At 36.4% G+C, this 22,591-nt stretch overlaps 1 protein-coding gene across 1 annotated transcript in view; it reads left to right on the forward strand.

The window, feature by feature from the left end:
• KCNH7 (potassium voltage-gated channel subfamily H member 7) overlaps window positions 1-22,591 on the forward strand; it is a 616,229-nt gene that overhangs the window by 355,242 nt on the left and 238,396 nt on the right. The gene's annotated exons all lie outside the window — the stretch shown is intronic.

Raw genomic sequence — 22,591 nt, forward strand, 5'->3', positions numbered from 1 at the left:
TCCTATAGACCATTTTGTGATAATAAAATAACCAAATATGTCAAGTTTGATGAGACTGTGACTAGTTAGTAACTTTTATTGTACAAATATTCACAATGTGTTATGTTCTGATAAGAATATAGATGTGATTATATTTTCTAGCTCTCTTTGTGATCCTCACCCTCACTTGTTTCCTTCAGTGTTCTGGCATAAAAGCTTTTATTCCAGTTGTATCCTTCCAATATGGTACAAAGGATACACATTCCTTTTCATTCTTTTTGTAGTAATGATTTTGAACTATCATTGTCAATGCCAAGGATGAAGTGAAGTGCTCTGTTTCTTAAAGCTGTGATCCCTAAGTCACTGATTACCCAGTATTTCCTACCTCATAAAGAAGTATACCCGGGATATATAGGTAAAGGCAACCAATATATTATAGTTACTTTGGGTTTACCCTGGTATGAATCATAGCCATGTAATTTCTGATAAGACCTACTATGGGAAGTTTATTTATTATTTTTCCTTGTTTGCAGAGGGGTTATGTAGTTTTAATAAATAAAATAATAATGGTATAACTTCATCATTTACTCTAATTGGGGAGTTAACTTATATATAAGTAACAGAGTAGAATCCTACAAATTGAGGAAGTTCTCTCAGCTGCCATTCCACCCCCAACCAGCCCATGAGCAATTCCCACCAGTCTTACATTCAAAACATATTGGGAAACTATCCCTTCTCAATTACAACATACCCATCCCAGTTCCAACAATCATCACAGCTCAGCTCAGCCAGATGGCCATACAGCAGCCCCTTACAATCTCTTTCCTTCAATAGTCAGATGGATCTGTTGTTGACTATCCTTCTCCAGCTTAAAAGTCTCTGAGGTTATACTGCACACCACAAAAAAAAAAAAAAAAAAAAAAAAAGAATCTTACAAAATAGACTCTCAAAGTACAGTGGTATAATAAAGTACAGAATCCTTTTAAAAGTGTGAAGGAGGTCCAGATAAAAAGGTAATTAAATTTTTTTAATTAAAAAAATTTTTTTTGAATAGCTTAAAACATCCTTGACTTCTTAATTCCTGTAAAGAAAAAACATACAGTTTTTAAATTATGTTTTCTAGATGAAGGCAACATTTATTTTTCTCATTCCTCAGTCCAGGGAAACTATGAGAATGAAATGTGTAACATGACCAATAAGCGTTTTAGACTTCATTACTGCTTTGTTAGGGAGACTTGCATTTAAAAGGTTAATTACTTTGTCATATGTTTCCATTGGTTAAAGTGCTCATAACAACTCCTAGAAGAATCATACAGTGTAAAATTCACATTCCGTATCAAGAATTTAATAATTAAAAAACCCAAATTGTAAAGTTAGTGGTAAATATAGAAAAATACACAAGAGAACTAGAATTGCCAATTTTCTATGTTGAGATTTTTTTTTCTTTATATTTTTATGCTTTACATATTGATATTAAAATTTTTTCCAATGCTGGAAATTTCTTCAAATACTAAAAATTCCATATGGGTTGAGACTATTGCATGAATAATGAGCAAATAAATTAAAATACACAAGAGATACTATACAAAAAGACCTAATAACCCAGTTATATGACCTCGGATATGGGGTGATATAGCCAAAGCTCTAAAATCCTTTTAAATTTATAATAATTAGATTCATTAAACACATCTTAGAGTCCTTTGTAATTTCATCCTCTACAACTTCTTGAAGTAACAACCTTCTTAAATATTCTATCAATTATAAATAAAACTATGCTTTTAGTTTCAATTTTTAGAATTCCTCTTTGAGACAGTAGGAGAAGCTACCTTGTTCTAATTGTTAGAACCTTTTAAGAGACCCAATAAATAGCATCTTCTTTCCTACCTCACAACAAACTTCAAACTAGTAGAAAAAACAAAAGTAAGACATACAAATATGATTTGGGGGCAAAACTTCACTTTTATTACTCAAAAAAAAAGGTTAAGATGGAGTCTATGACTTGTATTTTGGGGAGGTTTAGACTTCAACATACAATGTCCCCAAATAAAGCAGCTTTATCTATCCAATTGAGGTATGCTGAGGGGAAAATGTGTTCTTTTTAGTTAGACATATTCTTAAGAGATAAAGAGAGGAGCTGAGTCAAGCCTGCCCACTGTTTTGTTTCTATTTACCAACCAGATAAATCACGCTACCTTCTCAAAGGCAAAGTAACCAAAGGCATGGAGAGGGTTCAGGAATATTATACTAACCTACTAACCTAACTTCCGGGATGTAAAGAACACATCCGGAAAGGGAAAGAAGAAGCATCCCCCCAGCACCACCAACAGAACTCTCAGACCAGTGCCAGCACACTTCTATGTTGTCTTTTATTTTATTTCATAAACCTTATGACTACTTCCTCAATCTTTAATTCTCCAGATAAAAGGCATATTGGTGAATACTACTTACTTCTAAGAAAGTTTAGTTTTTCTATCACTTATGTATTTCCTAGTGTCTAGTTAAGTTTGATACCTTTTCACATTATCCTGGGATATTATTTTCCAGACCTTTGTTCGTAGTTTTTAACACCTTTCCTGAAGGTACTCAGGAATGTTGTTGGTCTTCTCAACAGTAGTGTGTTAAGCCCATGTTTATAGGGAGCAATAAAAATGCTCACTCTAGCTTGTTAATGAATCATAATTGGATTGAGTTCTAACCATCATCTAATTCTTCCTAAAATGTCTTGCTTTACACCCACACTGAAACACCTTCTAAATAACTCAGTCTTCATTCAGTGTATTTCCTCCCACAGATCAAACGTTTGCTATAAGCACAAGCTTCCTGCAATTTTACTGTTCAGTTCCTGAACATTTGTAAAAATGTCAGATGAGAAAAAGTTAAGAAGTATTTTTTGCTGTGTTTTAGTTTCCTTTACCTGCATGATAATATAAATTAGCAGTTTAAAATAGTGCCCATCTACTGGATCCTGGTTCTGCAGGTCAGAAGTCTGGGCGCATTGTGACTGAGTTCTCAACTCAGGGTCTTACAAGGCTGAAATCCACCTAACATGTCAGGGCTATGGTTCTCATTTGTGCTCATGAACTCCTCTAGTGCAGTGCTTGCTGGCAGAGTTCATTTCTGCTGTCAGGTCAGCACCACAATGCATGCAGCTTCTACAGGCTTCTGCTCCGAGCAGTTCAACTGTGGGTGGACTTAGAACCAGACAAACCAGGACAGAAGTCGAGATTCTACTTATTTATATGGTGAGTTGACCTTAAACTATGAGCAGTGTAGTAGGGAGCGCTTTTAGTACATTTCTTTCTGTAAAATAGATACAGCAATTCTTACCCCTGGGACACTGTCAGTATTTAATAAGTGTGTTAAAATTCTTACCACGGTGCTAGGTCCAGAGTGGCCGGCTAACAACTTCTCTCTTATTTTTGTTTTGTTTTGTTCTGTTTTTTTTTCCTATTTTGCTTCCGCTTGGTTTTTCCTTAAACTTAAAAATCTCCAAGAGATGAAACAGACCAAATTTGCCTTACAGAAAAATGTTAGTTTTTCACCAACACATTATTCTCAACATGGTTTTAATATCCTACACTCTGTTACTATTGGGAACAGCTTTCCTGGTATGCAAGCACGCTTCTAACCTACTGAATTCTATTCAATACTTATTATGGAACTAACACTGACTGACATATTGACCATTAATATACATATTTTGCTGCCAGCACTACAACTCAAGTACTTTAGATATTAATCATGGGGGGGTGAATTATTTAATAAAATTAATATATAATTAATTATTATTTTTATATAATACATTTAAAGCATTCTACTTATTTTGTGTGGTTCTAGAACTCTTCCCATATCTACAAGAGTATTTTTTTTCTTTTCTCAACTGAATATACTTTCACTGATCAGATTTATTCCCCAGTCCATCTTCATTTTTTAACCTTCCAATAACTTATTTAAGCACTTAGAAATTCTTTGCCAGTGTCCCTCAAATTATTTTTGGCTTAATTTTTTTTTTCAAGCTTGACCTTCAACTCTTACTACGTTCCCTGATTCTCTTTCACAATTTTTTTTTTTAATTTTGGAAAACCGCTTTAATTTTTTATGTTTTCTTCACTTAAGCGTCTGGTTTTGCCACTTAGTCATGTAAGACTTGTGGTCAAGTTATTTTTTTGGAAGTACTTTGTGGTGCTTTTAAATGACTTAAAGGCTTCCCCCTGGGATATTAATTAGTACTTTTTAAAAAGTTTTAAATCTTCTGTCAGTTTTTGCTGTATTTGTGTTTTCTTTTCTATCATTAATCACTCTCCTTTGGGTGGCTATGTTTAGTACACCTCGCTTTCACTAAAATGTGGAATTGATCATGCTATTTCCACTTAGTAATTTGCCATTCTTCTGACCCTTGTTCAGAATTAAATCTATTTTTTTCATTCTCCTTCAAGTTTCAAATAAATTTAATCTTGGAAAGTCATTTATTTTACTCAAATACCTGACACCACATTTTGTACTGATGAAGACTTCTGCCAATCTATACAGGGACAAATGTAGTGCCATATTATTATTATCTGGGCTAATTTTTTAGGTTCTTTTTGTCTTGTATAACATATCCAACTGATTCTCATTATCCCTAGTTTTTTCTTACATCTTTACTTTTTAAATAAGGAATGTCTCCTTACCAAGTTTTCACTTACTATCCTTGTCTTGTAATACTTTCTGTTTTGTCCAGTAATATTTTTATCTAGTATGAATCAGTACTTGAATATTTTTGGTACATACAAATCAGGTAATTTGAGAAGAGTTGCACAAGCAGGGTTTACGAGAAGCGACAGGAAACATTGCCGTATCCCGGGTTTAGCAGCAGTGGAGAGCCATTAGAAGGGGCAAGCAGAGAAACTGATCATTACTGGAACCCCGAGACAGAGCTATTTGCTGAGGGCTGGCTGTGAAATTGAGTGAGGGATGCATCCAGAACTCTGCAACCCAGTAGGGCTGGAGTCTAGGGAAAATAATACTCCATCACTCTCTTAACTCCCTCTAACTTCTTGCCAGAAATCTCCACTGGCTAAAACCCAAGTAGAAGCCAGAGAATAAAAGAGTCCTTTTAGCAGCTTCTATCCATTTTTGAGTGGGAGCAGAAAAAGGAAAATTGAATCTGAAAAGGCAAACTGAAAATAAACCCAGCAGAAATACATGAAAAAATACAGAAACTACTTATACATTTATCTGAATGCCTTTCTGGAGAAGGTGTGGCTTAGGGAGAAGAAGCACATGCCGTTTTTTAATTCCTTTTCCTCCAGCTAGGTTCTGACATACCATTCACTGTCTATACATATTGCCAAACATTCAATATCACCGTGGTTTCTGAAATGATTTTTAAAATATTTACACATTCTCCATAAAAACCACATGGAGACACTTTGAAATGCTGTTTACTTCTCAGATACAATTCTTAGAAGGAGCAGAATTTTTAAGAATATCATTGAAACTAATTCCGGTGGTTCTTGTCAGTTAAAACTTTTGTTCAGGGTCTTTTCAATATGGTTTTTCAGTGATGTTGGTAACACCAAACACTGGCTCCTTCTTTGTTATTATTAGCATTAACCCTATAAAATATTGCCTGCATTCTTTGTCTAGCAATTTATAATGGTAAGAAGGAAAAATCTAGATATTAATTCTTTTCAACTTGTTCTTCTGAAATGTAGGACGTGATAGGTAAACCTTCTTTGTGGTTTTATAATGTCTATTGGATATCCCACCAGTCTATTCAATCTAATATTTTTTCAATTCTTTTTTATTATTTTGGAGTGATAAAATTCTTTATTACGCTGATAATATCTCTCCCATTGGCTAACCACAATGTCTAAAATTTCTATATTTAGAGAAATTCCTCTGATACAGGACTTTATCTCTGGAAACTTTCTATGAGGTAGGCTTGGATTAACTAAAAGACATAACATGTTGACAAAGTCACTGGTCACCTTTCAAGTCATTAGGCAAAGAGTTATTGGTATTTAGATGGAGGTTCCAGTTTAGACTAGCTAAAAACTTAAACTTTACTTGATGGGACTAAACCCAGTTGTTATAGCCAATGCATTTTACCCACCGTAGCCATGGGTAAAACCAAAGAAACTTGAGGTTTATCTGCCAGATGTTTTTTCAAACACCAGAGCTAATATGTATTTCCTTATCTGAAAATTAATTCCCATGAATCTCTGTCATCAAGAATTCAGGCAAGACCTTGACCAGGTGGTGGCACAGTGCATAGAGCATTGATCTGGGACACTGAGGAACCAGGTTCAAGACCCTGAGGTCATCGACTTAAGTGTAGCCTCACAGGATTGAGCATGGGGTCAGTGGCTTGAGCATAGAAACATAGACATGAGCCCATGGTTGCTGGCTTGAGCCCATGGTCACGGGCTTGAGCAAGAGGTTACTGGCTCAGCTGGAGCTCTCCCCGCCCCTGCCCCAAGGCACATATGAGAAAGCAATCAATAAACAACTAAGGTACCACAACAAGTTTAATGCTTCTCATCTCTCGCCCTTCCTGTCTGTCTGTCCCTGTCTGTCTCTCTCCCTCTCATGCTCACTAAGAAAGAAAGAAAAAGAATTCAAGCAAGACCTTTAGAAAAATATATGACCTGATTAATTTTTTTGTGTGTGTATGACTGAGAGAGGGGCAAATAGGGACAGACAGACAGAAAGGGAAAGAGATGAGAAGCATCAGTTCTTCATTGCTGCACCTTATTTGTTTATTGATTGCTTTCTCATATATATGCCTTGACTGGCAACAGCAGAGCAAGTGACCCCCTTGCTCAAGCCAGCAACCTTTGGACTTCAAACCAGTGACTTTGGGGCTCAAACCAGCAACCATGGGGTCATGTCTATGATCCCATGCTCAAGCCGCATGAGCCTACACTCAAGCCGGTGACCTCGAGGTTTCAAACCTTGCTCTTCTGCATCCCAGTCTGATGCTCTATGCACTGCGCCAATGCCTGGTCAGGTGATCTGATTAATTTTCATAAGGTGGAGAAGTTTAGAACTAGAAACAAGGTAGAGGCAAAGCCTGAGAAGGCAACTGTATAAAGAGGCCATTAGGACCAGAAATATGAGGTGTGGGTGGGCAGTTAGATGTTCACTAGAAAATTAGGTAAATTACAGCATATTATTCCCCTTTTCTCCAACTTAAAGAATATTTGGCTTTATCTTTCAGTCAGTGACTTATTGGTTGCAGAACTCAAAATTATTCTTTGATAATTTCGTTATGATAATAATAATATATACTCTTTTCAATAGTAGGTTATTTAATCCTCACAATAACTCCATGAAGTAGATAAGATCATCATCCTCATTCTGCAGATGAGGAAACTAAGTCTCAGAGCAGTTAAGTAACTTATTTCAAGATCAAACACTGGAAAGTGGCAGACCCAAGAATAAGCCCCTGCCAATCTGATCCCAAGTCCTTATGCTTAACCACTACACAACACAACCTCTCACAAGCACAGAAAATACATCCTGCTCCTTGTATGAACATATATTGCTGTCTGCATATTATATCATCCCCATCCCACATTTTTCTCTGTGATCGCAGTGTACAGCTAGAACATAGCAGTCGCTACCATGTTACCTTGAAAATCACCAGGCTAGGTCATAAGTCCTGATATATGTCAAACATGAAAGCAACAATAAATGTGTTTGGGGTGAATTTGAAATAAAGCATCTCTTCCTCTTGCTGTGCAACTGTATTTGGGAAAATTCATCCAGGGAAAGATGAGCCATTGCAAAGCAATGCTTGCCATCAGGCGTTTGCTGCAGGCTCACGCCTTCGACAGCGTTTGGGTGCAGTGAACATCTGTAGTAGCCACATGCCCCAAAGCCTCTTATCAGAGCCTGGGAGAGGATGTTCCCACTAACACTGCCAATGGGAAGAAAAAGCTGATATCACTCATTTCTAGGACATCCTATCAACTCTTTCTGCTATTCAAAAAAAAATAGTCTAGGTGTTTAAATATAAAAATGAAAATCTCGATTTATAATGATCAAACAAGAATTTTTGTGAGAAGAAGGAAAGGCTAAGTTACCTAGAGAAAAACCTTTTCATTTCATTTTTTTCTGCTTCTATCACTTTGGCCCCAGACAGGCCTATAAAGCCTAATTTTAACCCTATTTAGGTTTGTACATTTTGCAGAGGATTCTCAGAAGACGCCTCATCCTCTTTCAATGATATTTTTGTTTAAACTATGTTTTGTTTTATATTGAATAAAGTAGAGGGTGTCTCTAAGAATCCTGAGTAGGTATGCTGACGTCAAACCCTGGCAGAACACAACGCTCTGTGTGGTGGAGGTCATTTATATCACCTATAAATCAGTAGAAATAAAAGAGTCATTATGTTGCATGAAGACCATGGCGCGTGTTAGATCATTTCGATCAGAATCCTGACTCTCCTACAGACCAGCTGTGTGACTTGGAGGAAGTTAATCGTTCTTCCCATGTTAGAAATCTCTTCTGTGAAATGGGAATATTTAATGTGTGTAGTTCATTAAAGTTCTTATGAGGACTAAATAAGATACAGCATGTAAAGGGCTCATAATAACTGGCACATAACAGTTATTTAATAAAATTAGCTATTTTTTATTATTGTTATCAAAATAAAAAATACAGGGCATGGGGATTATTAAATTGGTTGTCCCAGAAGGGGCCCCCACATTACTCACTCTGCCCTAATGTCACCAAGTGTTTTCATGGCTCATCCTTCCCTCTCAAACTGCAATGGCTCCACTTCCAATTTCTCCGAATCACCATCACTTAGGACCCAGCTTCAGTGATGCTTCCTCATGAAACCTTCCACATTCTGGAGGGAAAGGCTTGTTCTCTTCTCCAGCACTCTAACATGCTCTCATGAGTTGATATTTGTAATGAAAATTCCCTGCTTTTTTCATGTTTCTAAATCCTGCAATTTTAGGTATGGTACCTTGTAACATTGGAGCTATCTGGTACATCCATTCTAAATTTTATTAATTTAAAATATATTTTACTCATTCTAAGTTATGCAATAAACTCACAATACTCTTAACTTTTGTTCAGCTCCAAAGTTGCAAACATAGTGGGAGCAAAAAGTGTATGATTCCTTTCAGTACTCATGAATGTATCATAAACAGAGCAAACCACTCATATGGCCATGTACAGCCTTAATTACCAACACCATCCACACAGTGGTGACTGGCCTCAGGATTCTAATTGTGTTTGACCTTCATAGTAATGTGTGTATAACATGGTGATGTGCAGATTTACTCAGATTCTGAGTCAGTCCAGTCAGTGCATGATTAATGTAATTTTTCTGAATGAATGGTAGTGTAATGGTATGATTTTAGTTACATTTGAAGTTTGATAACATGTTTATGACTTATGAAAAACTTTTTGAACCAAGTAATTAAATATTTACTTGTGTGTAAAATCCACAAAGTATTAAAAAATTGTCACAAGCATACCCTCAAATTTTCTCATTGCAAGTGTAGACTTAGCTTACTTGTATACTGAGTATAACACTGTAAATTAGCCTCAGCTTGTTCTAACACTCATATATTCTAATACACTAATTCAAACCCAAAAGCTCCAAAATTAAATGGAACTCAAGGCTAGGAAGGGGGTAGTTATATACATACTGAGACAATTTGATATATGAGGCAAATAAGATGTAAGAGTTTCTATTTCTAATTTCAATCTCCAATAATTTATTAGTGATTTATCAAGTCTGGAGAAATAGATGAATTTGCTTTTTTCAATGATCAAGTTCATAAGTATAAAGAGAACCTAATGCCTGAGCGTAAGTACTAACAGATAATGTTCCAATAGAAAAGAATGAGAGTCAGCAAATAATTATGTTGACGTGTCCCAAGGTTTTAAAAATTAAGAGGAAAGACTTGTGAAAACTGAAAATATTTCCTTGCAGATGTCAGAGTTACCTCGTGCAATTTAATGGTACAGAAAAGAAGTGTGTATTGCCTGACTAGGTGGTGGTGCAGTGGATAGAATGTTGGACTGGGACCCAGGGGACCCAGGTTTGAAACATTGAGTGTAGCCTCATCCGGTTTGAGCATGAGCTCATCAGCTTGAGCGCGGGGTCGCTGACTTGAGCATGGGATCATAGAAATGACCCCAAGGTCGCTGGCTTGAACAAGAGCTCACTCACTCTGTGGTAGCCCCCTAGTCAAGGCAAATATGAGAAAGCAGTCACTGAACAACTAAGGTGCCACAATGAAGAATTGATGATTCTTGTCTCTCTTTCTTCCTGTCTGTCTGTCTTTCTGTCCCTCTCTCCAACTCTCTCTCTCTCTGTCTCTATCAAAAAAAAAAAAAAAAAGAAACATATTATTGCATTGGGGCTTTCATATTCTAAAACCCGATTTCTGTCAAATAGTAGGAACTGGGACTAGGATGTGAAATGGTCTATTATATTTTATTTAGTGATAGCTTTTCAGTAGTTCCTCCCTCTCCAGTAACCGTCAGGGTGACCTGTGGCATTTTCTTTCCTCCCTCTCAGAAGGGTGTCTTTAAATGGGGAGGGAACAGAACACAATTCAGCATTTTCCAATGACTTTCCAAGGAGCTAGATGTTATCACTTATTTATCTAAAATATGATTTCAGAATCAAATAAATTTGGAAACTGCTGTTTTAATCTAAATAAATATACTTGTTTTTTCAGAACTTCTCAAAACTTCTAATTCAATAATGTGCACAGAGCCTCTCCTGAAGGAGGACATTTCCCAAACTGGATTCATTAGAAAAAAACTTTTTCAGTAAAATCTATCACATCTTACTGTTTGGAAATACTAATATAAGAGACAGAGTAAAAGCTGGAAAGGTCTGAGTTCAAATGCTATTCTACTTTCTGAAAAACTTCTGTAAGATACTTTTTCATGAGAAACACATGGTATGTAAAAAATAAAAAATAATATCTATGATCTAATTATGTTGTTAATAGTAATATATATATATATATATATATATATATATATATATATATATATATATATATATATGGAAGGAGGGAGCAGAGTAGAGCACCTTTATTCTTAGAAAGCCCAGAGCTGATAAAAAAAAAAAAGAGGGTAGATAGAAAATGGTCATGAAGCTGTCAGTACAGGACTGAATGGATTAAAATAAAACGGGAAGTTGGGCAGGCTTGCTGGATGGATGATGGCAGGAGAAGGGAATTGTGCTCAAGCCAGGAGGGCAGAATAAATGTACAAGACTGAAGAAAGACATGGGAAGAGTTTTTTTATTCCTCAGGATGTAGCTTATAAAAGATAAAAATTGTTTATAAAATACAAAATTTTAAAAATAAGAGTATATACCTAACTAAAAATTTATGAAAATCAGGGTTATTATAATGAAAGAATTGGAACCCGAGAATTCTGTCCCAATGATGGGAAGGGAAGAAGTACCCAGTGATCAAGGAAAAGCAGAGACTGTGTTAATAGCTCACTTTTCATCTACATAATAGAGATGATAATGTTGCCACCTTCAAGTTTTTGTAGACATGAAAATGATATTAAAGCATGTAAAGCTGTTAGAACAGTGGCTGACACCCAGTAAATGTTAACTGTTGCTATTACCCTTGTTGCTAAAATGTGCTTTCAAACACTGATTACGGAACTCCCTTGAGTAAATTCAAGAATCCTGTTTCACACATTTCTACTATATAATAAATTCTGACTATGGAGTTTGCCAAAAGAAACTGATTTCTGCCTTCATAAAGGTTATCTAGTATATAGTATGCTTTTTAAAGGCAGTAAGACAGTCCACAGGGATAGGAGAAATATAGAAAATAAACCAAGGGCCTTGTCACTGAAAAGTAAACAAGACATATTTTCAGACACTAGATAATAAAAGGAAATCCCCCTACTACCACTTCATCCTGTTCAACTTGCTATTCAATGAACCTTCTCATCTGAAAACAAGGGGATAAACTGGTGAGCTCACTTCTGAAGCTTCTTGGGAGTTGAATAACTCAATTTCATCATCAAACATTAGAAGGAAGTTAGACCACCATTTCAAGTTGAGAAATTGATTTTTTTTCACCTCTTTTAATAATAACACTAATTTACTGTTCACTTTCTATACTCTAGACTCCATGCTAAATACTCTACATGTATTATCTAATTTCACTTTCTCAATAACACTAATACAGGTATATTAAAAATACTCTCTCCTTCCCTCATTTTACAGATGAGGGGGATCCGAGTCTGTGGGATATTATGTAGTCTGCCAAGGTCACTCAGCAAAATAATCACAGAGTCAGGTCTGTCCCCTACACAGAACTACTACTAGCTGGCACTGCCTTCCTATTTTCTAAATGTTTAAAATTATTTTTAATTAGGAGTGATTAAAAATAAATCATTCATGCTGTTGACATATCAGACTGTTAATATTACCACAAACAGCAAGGATGTGGCAACTAGATTTGTGTAAATTATATTAGTATTTTATTTTTCAAATGAAAGACATATATATCAATATAATTTCCCCTGGAAATGTCAAAAGGGTAATTGTAGTCACAATATTCCAACAACTACATCAACTCTCTAAATATGTTCACAAGTGTTATGATAAAATTATACTGGTGATTGTTTTGTTAAATCTATATATATTGGTGATATTGTTAAGTTTATTGCTTTAGATCTAATGTATTATTGGATGCATAGCTCAGTACTTTTGCTAATAATGCTTTGGGGGTTTTGTTTTGTTTAAGTGAGAGGAGGGGAGATAGTGAGACTGACTCCCGCATGTGCCCCAACCAGGATCCACCCGGCAACCCCATCTTGGGCCAGTCCTCAAGTACCGAGGTATTTTTAGCATCTGAGACTGATGTGCTTGAACCAATTGAGCTATCCTCAGCAACCAGGGCCTCATCAAGCCACTGGCTCTGGGAGAGGAAGAGGGAAAAAAGAGAGAAACAGAGGGGAAGAGAAAGCAGATGACTGTTTCTCCTGTGTGCCTTGACCTCCAGGAATCAAACCTGGGATGTCCATACATCAAACCGACATTCTATTCACTGAGCAACTAACCAGGGCCAATAATGCTTGTATAAAAAGTTTTAATAATTCACATGAGTTTCTCCTATACGCTTTTACTAGACTTCCTCAGGCTTAAGCAGGTGACTGATGTAATAAGAGAAATGGGCAATCATTAGAATTATTGCCACCCACAAGCAGTCAGGTTTAACCCAATCCATGAGGCCAAAGAGGCCATGTGCTCAATAGAACTTCTACTCCATTTATTCTTGTCGATATAATATTGTATAAGAATTAATAAGCAGTTTTTCTAAATATACCTTCTGTCTTTTCAAATAAATAGCTCTTATCTCTTTTGAACTTATTTTCTTCTTTAAGACATCAATAGTACCTATAACCATCCATGTCTTTCTGGAGATACTATCACACTGAAAACAGTCACTGTGTCTCCAACACCAAGAAACTACCTTCCGAGGACACAGAAGGCCATCAAAACATGACTTCCTACTGCTCAAGCCTTAGATCTCACTTTCCAATTCTACAATATGCTGCAGTATAGTATTAGTCTATTTAGACCAAGTTTCTTAATAAACTAACATAAAATATTTTATGTATCTATGTCTTTAGAGGTGCCAAAGCCTATTAATTCCCTTTCTCAATCCATCCAATGGCTCCCCTTTGCCAGCCCAAACTTTACATTACTCCTGGCATTCACTATCCTCTTTCTTAATTCTCTCTATATTATTCTATCATTTTTTCATCATTTAACCGACTATGTATTTTACTTATTTGTTCCTGTCTCCTCCAATTTCACTAGATTGTAAACTACACAATGTCATGGATATATGTCTTTTTTGTTTACTGCTCAATCCCCAGTGCTTAGAACAGTACCTGGCATATATTGGCTTCTGAATAATCAGTTGTTAAAGTGAAATAGGTTTGAGTTGTACATGTTTCTTCTCAATGGGACTTTCTTCTCCAAGTTTAGTCCTACTCAGCCTTAAACACTTAGATCCAGCATTTCTTGACTTTTTTGCAGTTTCTATATCTATCACGTTACATTAACATGTTCTGTTCCCATGAGCTACCATTTATTGTCTACTATGTGCTAAGCACTATACTCTAGATGTACCATCTCATTTACTGTTCAAACTTTAAAGGATATTATTATCCTGAACCTTCAAAGTAAAACTAAATATCTTCTCAAGTTTAGTCCACAGATGTCTCTTTAACTTGGCAGTTCATCTTCTTAAGACTGCAGGCTACCCCCCACTCCAGTCACAAATGCAGCTTGAGTGTTACCTCCTGTGGAAGGCTTTTCATGAACCATCTCACACTGTAAGAGAGAAGTAAAAATTCTCTCTTTTTAAAAACAACCAAAAAGCCCTTCAATAGAAGACTGGATAAAGAAGATGTGGCACATATACACTATGGAATACTACTCAGCCATAAGAAATGATGACATCAGATCATTTACAGCAAAATGGTGGGATCTTGATAACATTATAAGGAGTGAAATAAGTAAATCAGAAAAAAACAAGAACTACATGATTCCATACATTGGTGGAACATAAAAATGAGACTAAGAGACATGGACAAGAGTGTGGTGGTTACCAGGGGTGGGGGGAGGGAGGACATGGGAGGGAGGGAGGGAGAGAGTTAGGGGGAGGGGGAGGGGCACAGAGAACTAGATAGAGGGTGGCGGAGGACAATCTGACTTTGGGCGAGGGGTACGCAACATAATTTAATGACAAAATAACCTAGACATGTTTTCTTTGAATATATGTACCCTGATTTATTAATGTCATCCCATTACCATTAATAAAAATTTATTTAAAAAAAAACAAAAAGCCTGACCTGTGGTGGCGCAGTGGATAAAGCGTCGACCTGGAAATGCTGAGGTCGCCGGTTCGAAACTCTGGGCTTGCCTGGTCAAGGCACATATGGGAGTTGATGCTTCCTGCTCCTTCCCCCCTTCTCTCTCTCCCTCTCTCTCTCCTTTCTAAAAAAAAAAAAAAATGTTCATTATTAGAAAGTAACATATCTCATGGTCCTCCTCTTTAGTAAGAGAAGCTCATAATATTTCACCTTGGAGTCATGAAGAGAGTAGAGGAAGATGGAAGACATAAGAAAAGAGAGAAAGAAAAGGCAACATTAGATGCAGAAAAGCCAAGTACAAAGTTTGCTAATTTCTCACTTGTGCCTCCACTTGGCTGTAGTCATTCATGACTGGGTAGCTTTCTCCTTATAGGAATATTACAGTCCTCTTTGCTTTTCTAATAGGCTTTTTAATTCCAGATCAACAACATTGCCTCTTTAGAAGTGGAAAGTGGGGGAGAGGGAGAAGAGTTAGCAAACATGCAGAAAAAATGACCAATGTGTGTTGGTGGAAAATAATGTTGACTTAATTTTTTTTAACAGCCATGTTGGCACATGTTGAAATAAGCTTATGTTTAATGATTTTCTTACTAACTTTGTAGATTAGAGAATTTAATATTTATGTCAAAATTGAGTTGTGGAAAGAGTTCATTTTGAGAAATGTATTAAATTAAGTTTGAATTTTTTTTAAAATGCTGCCTTTTTAAAGAGGCTGTTGTATCCTGAGATTGCCATATTTTGTTTTTCTTCTAGGACAGGTCTCTAAAGGTATTTTTAATATTCAAAAAGTCCCACCCCAACCCTGGTCTACTAGAAAGAAAAGAAATAAAAACTCCCAGGTGTTCACTAAAGCAATCAGCTTAGAAAAGAATAATCTTCACTTAGTGCTCCAAAATATGAAAAAGAGTGTAGCTTGTGGTTTCAAGAATGGTAAATGATTGTAGGAAATTGCGTAGGGAGACGGGAGAGTTAACTGGTCCTTTTGCAAATCCTCCAACAATAGGCAAAAATAATAGCTTACATTATTGAGATTTGCTCCATGCCAGACACACTGGGTCTCTCTCAGATAATAAAAACTTCTGGTAATTTTCTGTAGTAAAAACAGTCTCAGTTCTAAAATTATAATGACCAAACTGTTTCAGGTCAGAATGTAATGGAAAACCAGCTTCAATCTCCTACCTTTTACCTTTTCCTCACACTCTGGGTGTTATGTGTTCCCTTCCAGGTAGAAGGTGAGCAGGAGGGAAGGTCATAGAGCTGCAGAGTTCTTACCTGGCTGGCCTGTTTGCTCTCTCTGGGTCTGCCATATGGTCAGAGCTGACGCTGTCTCTCCTGACACTTGAGTCTCTAATAGCAAGGCTCTTTAAAGATCTTGCTGGAACTCTACATTCCTTCCTCACCATCTACCCACTCCTTTGGCCCTGCTCCTCTGCTACCCCTCCACCTTATGAATCTCTGCTTAGTCTTTCCCTGGCCCCCAGCATCAGGTAGTTTACCAGCTGTCTCTTCCTCTGAAGTCCCCTTGCCCTTGACCCCAAGTAGTACCCCACACCCACTCTTAGTCCAACATATCCTACTCCTGTTCGAGGAGAGTTGACTATGAACCCCTTTCTCTGATACCTGAGCACACCCACCAGACGCAATAGTGACATCATTTGTCTCTGCCACAGAAGCAGAGAGTATGTCCTTTCTGGCTCTCTGTATCTCAGGGTTGAGGGGCTAAAGTAGCCTTCTTTTTATCCACATTAGCTTGTAAATACCCCAGCCTGTCTTTGTACTGCAGAGAGCACATTTCAAAGGTTTTGGAATGGGCCTATAAAGTCTCCTTATTAAGTATGGCCTTGAAGGTTCCTAAGAGTGGGAAGGAGAGAAATTCACTACACTGGGCTTCTCCTCTCCAAGGAAATCTCTTCCCTAATAACTCACACTAGCTTCTTTCACTCCCAGGATTTTCACATCCTTTATATAAAGGTTCTGAAGCTATCAGCCATGTAAATTTGCATATGTGGAGTGTAAGGGGGTCATTCTCACTTTAGTTATCAATATCTATTATATTAAAATATTATATGAGATAGGGAGCATCTCATTCAATATTTTTGTACACAGGTATTAACTCATTTATTGATAGATTTTGAAACAATTCTGTAAAATAAGGGTTATCTCCACTGTACATAAAAATAAACTAGGATGCATTTAGATTTAGTAAATCACCTGAGGTTTACTCAGCAGGTAAAGGATAGAGCCAAGGTTCAGATTCAGACAATCACCTTGGACAGCTGGTGCTCTCAAGCTATAGGCTATACACTATTATCTATAGATACCATGTACATGGAAAAATCACTTAAAACTGAAGTGAATTACATTTGGCCAAAGGAGCAAGAAGTATCTAATTGCCTTGTCTTGGAATAGAGTTAAACTTCTATTGAATCTGTCTAACTGGTAGGATTGTATGCAATAATAAATTGGGAATAGAATAATTTGAAAAAAATTAATCTACTTTATATTAATATGCTATAATATTTCTCACCTAAATATGCAAAATCTGATCACCTCCAAATCTTCAACTGTTATCCCAGGATTCTGTACACTTCTTCCATAAAGCATCTCAAAAGAACTTTTTATAATTATGTACACATCTATTCTCATTTATTCTTAAATGCATTCCAAATAGTTTTATAGATGCTAATCTAAATATCTCTTGATAAGGTTTCCTGAGACTCCAAGATCTTTTCTCAGTACTCATTATGCCTATCAGCTATATTTGTGCAGTCGATCACATTCTCTGCATGCAATACCTCCTTCACTTAGCCCCCATTACACTCTTAATTTTTCTCCCCTCTCCCTGTTCCTCCACCACCTGCACTGGCTCTTTATTTTCCTTCCTTTGATACTACAGTGCCTCTGGTCCCACACCCCAATTTTCTCTGTCTAGATTTGTTCCCTAGAGGACCTTATCCAGTTCCTAATGACTCTTTGGCTTGCACCAATCTTTGGACTGAACTGTGGGCCTGTAGGCTCCTGTATCCAGTGGCTTTCTGGACATCTCCACTTGGATATCTATTAAGCAATCTCAAAGTTAATAAACTCCAAACCTATGGATTTACCCAAACCCCAAGACCAGCTTCTCCCATAGTCTCCCCCAATTTCGTTAATGGCATCTCCATTCCTTCTACTTCCTTAACTCCCAAATTTGGACGTGTCTGGCACCCCTGTCATTCTCTCACATGCCACTCAATAGATCTGCAAATCCGATAACTCTGCTTTCAGTACAGTTCACACAGACCTCTCCTCGCTGCCTTTAGTGACATCACCATCTTCACACTACTCTCATCACTTGCCAGTACTACTATGATAGTTTCCTAACTGACCTTCCTGCTTCCATCTTGGCCTCCCCTACAACCTATTCTCCACATAGAATTCAGATGGATAGTTTTAAGTCACATCATGCCCACCCCCCACAAAAACCCTCCAAAATCTTTTCATCCAAACTCAGAAGAAAGTTCCAAATCTATTCGCTGGTCTTATACATAGTGTGGCTCCCTACTTCTCCTTTGATCTTACCTACTGTGCAACCCCATCCTACCGCACAACCACCACACCCCACTAGTCACACTGGCTTCCATGCTGTTCCTGAAGCTTACAACCTTGTGTGTACGTAAAGGCTTCTGCCCTTTTGGGTTTCTTTGCCAGGCACATTCTTTATCATTTATGTCTTTGCTTACATGTCTCTTTACAGGAGAACTGTCTCTTACCACTTATTGTCCATCACCTTATTTTGCTTTCTCTCTCTTCATTGTACTTAATTTTCCTTGATGTACAATAGAAAATATTTATGTTTATTTATTGTATCTTCATTAATAATATATATGTTTCAAAAGCTCAGAACCCTCATTTGGTTTTTTTACTGCAATCCTTCTCATCATCATCTGAGAACTCAGAAAAGTGCTTGACCCAATATTTGGAGCTCAGTAAACTGATCTTGGGGGACATTGGTATGCCCTGTCAATGCAAAGATTAGAATAAAACATCTTTAAAGCAGCTCAAAGGGAAGAGCCTTGGTCATTTATTTTTAAATGCAGCTAGGAATACACCACCAATTTATTAATAAAGAAATAATTTTTTAAATCACCCTGGGTTGGTTTGCTCTGCGGTTACCGTTAAAAATTAGCATTCTTGACATGTTATTAAAATGAACACTTCTTCCTAACCATCCTTTTCCACTTTGAGAATGTTTTCACTTGGGAGACAACATAAAAATAAATCTAATTTGAAAGAATATTAATATAATTACATGTATAATTTTAATTTTTGAATAATGATATTGTAAATAAATTTATTTACAAATGTTAACTACATTTGGATACAAGGTTCATTTTAACAAGGGCTGAACTTTCTATTTTGAGATGTTTCTTTTTAGTTCTTGTATATATGCATTATTGAGTGTGACTTTTTTTCTTTATTACTAGATGAGTATTGTCTGAATTGTGTTTCTGTATCTCCTGCTTCCAATGTTGCATTCAAGAAAAATATTTAGAAGCATACTGTAGTGACTTCAGAGGATAATATTACTTTACAAAGTGGTATCTTAATAGAATTTGGAATTTGTAGAATTATGCAAGCTACAGTGTTTTTGCTGTATAAAATGTATTTGATTTTCTTTCTCCTCTAAATTCCATGTTTTTCCTTTCAACATCTACTTTCCAAGTTGCTGTGAAAGATTAATAAAGACATTAAGTCCAAAAACTAAAAGAGAAAAAAAAGTAAATGTGAGTCTTCAGTTGCCTTTAGAGGAGATATATTGCTTAATGAAACATTCAGGAAACAAAGAGTGGGCAGGAAATCCCAGACTAATTATACTTATTTAATATGCTTTGGGGCCAATAGATGAATTTTTTTATAATGCAGCTTAATTTTATGATTTTTTAGCACTAGACAATAAGTTTACAGACATCAGTATTGAAAGAAATGACATTTTCTCCTTGCTACCAAAAGCAAAATTACTCCGCTCTATTATAAATCTGTTAAGATCTCTATCCTCATGTCTTTTATCTACTGATTTCTCACAAATCTGTGCTTTATATTTTCTGTACAATAATCAGCAAACCTCATATGTTGAAAGATTTTAAGCTACCAATTAACAAATCTGCAAATCCACAATAATATTCTAAATGATCAAGATATGTCGTTTTAAGTGTTAAAATCAATATGTACTTTGGTTCATTAGCAAAATACATAATGGCTATTTCTAGCATCTTCATAGACTTTCTGTTTAACCAGTTTGTAGTGTGATGCCTGGCCTGAAGCATTTCTATTTTTAGTTCCAATGGAAGAGTCTTAAATTGCTTATTTTCTGTTTACTAAAGTTATCTTGCTTGTTACCATGGAAACTGTGACAAGTGTGCTAGCTAACTATTTTATTAAATAAATTAAAGATGTAGCTGGAGACTGTGAAGGTGCAGCATGCCGTTCTTAAAACACATTTCTCCACATCAGCAAAACCATGGTCACATTTGCAGAAAATATGAAATTAATTATAAATAAGATCTTATACATTTCAAATTTAAGAAACTATCCTCTTTCAAAATCTGAATCATAACTAGTACAGATGCTTCTCCAAATTACAAAGTCTATGTTTTAATAGTGTTCCTGTATATGAGTTCCTTAGAAATTAGAATGTTTTCACATAGGAATAATTTCATAAATAATAATTAGCTCTCCAGGCCCACTCTCAAAAACGCTTTAACCTGTGATGTCTCAACCTATAGAAATATTAGCAATAGCCTTTGTTCTCAGCTGTGGTAGTGGGAGCCATGTTATAGGAGTGAAGATAAAAAAATAAAAAAAAGCTTTTTCATCCTCATTCTGTTTTTAAGAGTTGAAGCATAGTAGATAGGGCACAGTTTTGGAATATCAGCATCCACTGGCCTTCCCAGATATTGGGCCCCCACTTGCAACCTTCTGCTAATTGCTTTTCTCCCTGTCTCCAGCCTCTGGATGTCCTTTCATTTTCTTGCATCTCCCTCTTAATTTTGTGCCAGACCCGCCTTGCTCCAAACCTGCTCCTGACACTATATTGAACCATCACCCTTCTCAAGAGTCAGGGTGGTCTCAACTAATTGTTTGAAAAAAAAAAAAAAAAGAACTGGGCTGAGCATTGTTTCTGGAAATTTGGTGACTTCTATTAGGTTTCTTGACTGCCCTAGGATCCCAAACAAAGGACCCATTCTCAGCATAGAAAGTTCAGGTGAACAGTGAACGAGTGGGTCCTGGCAGGACACAACTGTCATGAAACAGAGGCAAGTTTAGAACATAGAACATTTAGTGTTACAAGAACAACAGGTGAACTTCCAGGCATCCAGGGGCCAGCATCAGCCAGGGCCCATTACCACTCTTACAAAGGGTTACCCTCCAGGACCTGTGGCCATAACAAAGTTGGGGGCACTGTCTCATTCACTTTGCCACTCTCCTATTTCTTGGCAGTGTCTCCTATTAACAAAATCCACCCAGAACCCAGAGGTCAAGGGAGGGAGGGTCATGCAAGTCAAGAAAGTCAGCTGCTTTAGGACCTGGAGTAAGACAGAAAAAAGCAGAGGACAGAAGGAAAGGGGCTGGCAAGAAACTGCTATTGTGACATGAATGGATCTTGAGAGTATGCTAAAGGAAATAAGTCAGACAGAAAAGTCAAGAACCATATCATATCAGTCATGGGGGATAGGGACAGACAGACAGGAATGGAGAGAGATGAGAAACATCAATTCATTGTTGTGGCACCTTAGTTGTTCATTGATTGCTTCCTCATATGTGCCTTGACCGGGGCACTACAGCAGACTGACTGTCCCCTTGCTTGAGCCAGCAACCTTGGGCTCAAGCTGGTGAGCTCTACTCAAACCAGATGAGCCTGCGCTCAAGCTGGTGACCTCTTGAACCTGGGTCCTTTGCGTCCCAGTGCGACGCTCTATCAACTGCACCACAGCCTGGTCAGACTCTTCATTGTTTATATACAGATATTTTATATAGATTCAAATTTAAGCAAAATATATAAGGAAAGGCTAAAAGTTTTTTCTAGAAAGTTAAAGAAGTTGTCTTTTCCCTTATACTAATTATTATATTTTGAAAGCAGTTTTCTTATATTTTTATCATCTGAATATTTTTATTGATGCATAATTAAAATATAATATATTAGTTTCAATATTATATTGATTTAATATTATATAGTGGTAAGGGTGAAAAGAAAGGAGAATTAATATTTTGTTATTTCATAATGTAGTACCTTAATTTGGAATACTTTCCGGCAAATTTTGTGCATATTTTAAGTAAATATATATGTAATAACATATGAAAAAAATCAAAGTATCCTTTCAAGTACAAAGCGGTAGTTGCAAAATAGCTATGGGGATATAAAGTACAACATAAGTAACATAGTTAATAATATCATATTAAGTTTATATGGTGCCAGGAGAATTCTAGACTTATCGGGGAATTACAGTGTAAATTATATAAATGTCTAACCACTATGCTATACCCCTAAATCTAATATAAAATAATATTATCAACTGTAATTGAAAAAAAAATGCCAATTGTAAATGACATGTACTATATGGTTCTTTTTATATAATCTTTTAAAATGAAAAAGAATGAAATTGTTTATGGAATGATAATTAGTATTTAATTATAGTAAAAATTATAGGGGAATAATGTATACAAAGTTAGTGTGGTGGCTATCTTGGGA

This window comes from Saccopteryx bilineata, chromosome 5, assembly GCF_036850765.1.
Source record: "Saccopteryx bilineata isolate mSacBil1 chromosome 5, mSacBil1_pri_phased_curated, whole genome shotgun sequence".
NCBI lineage: Eukaryota > Metazoa > Chordata > Mammalia > Chiroptera > Emballonuridae > Saccopteryx > Saccopteryx bilineata.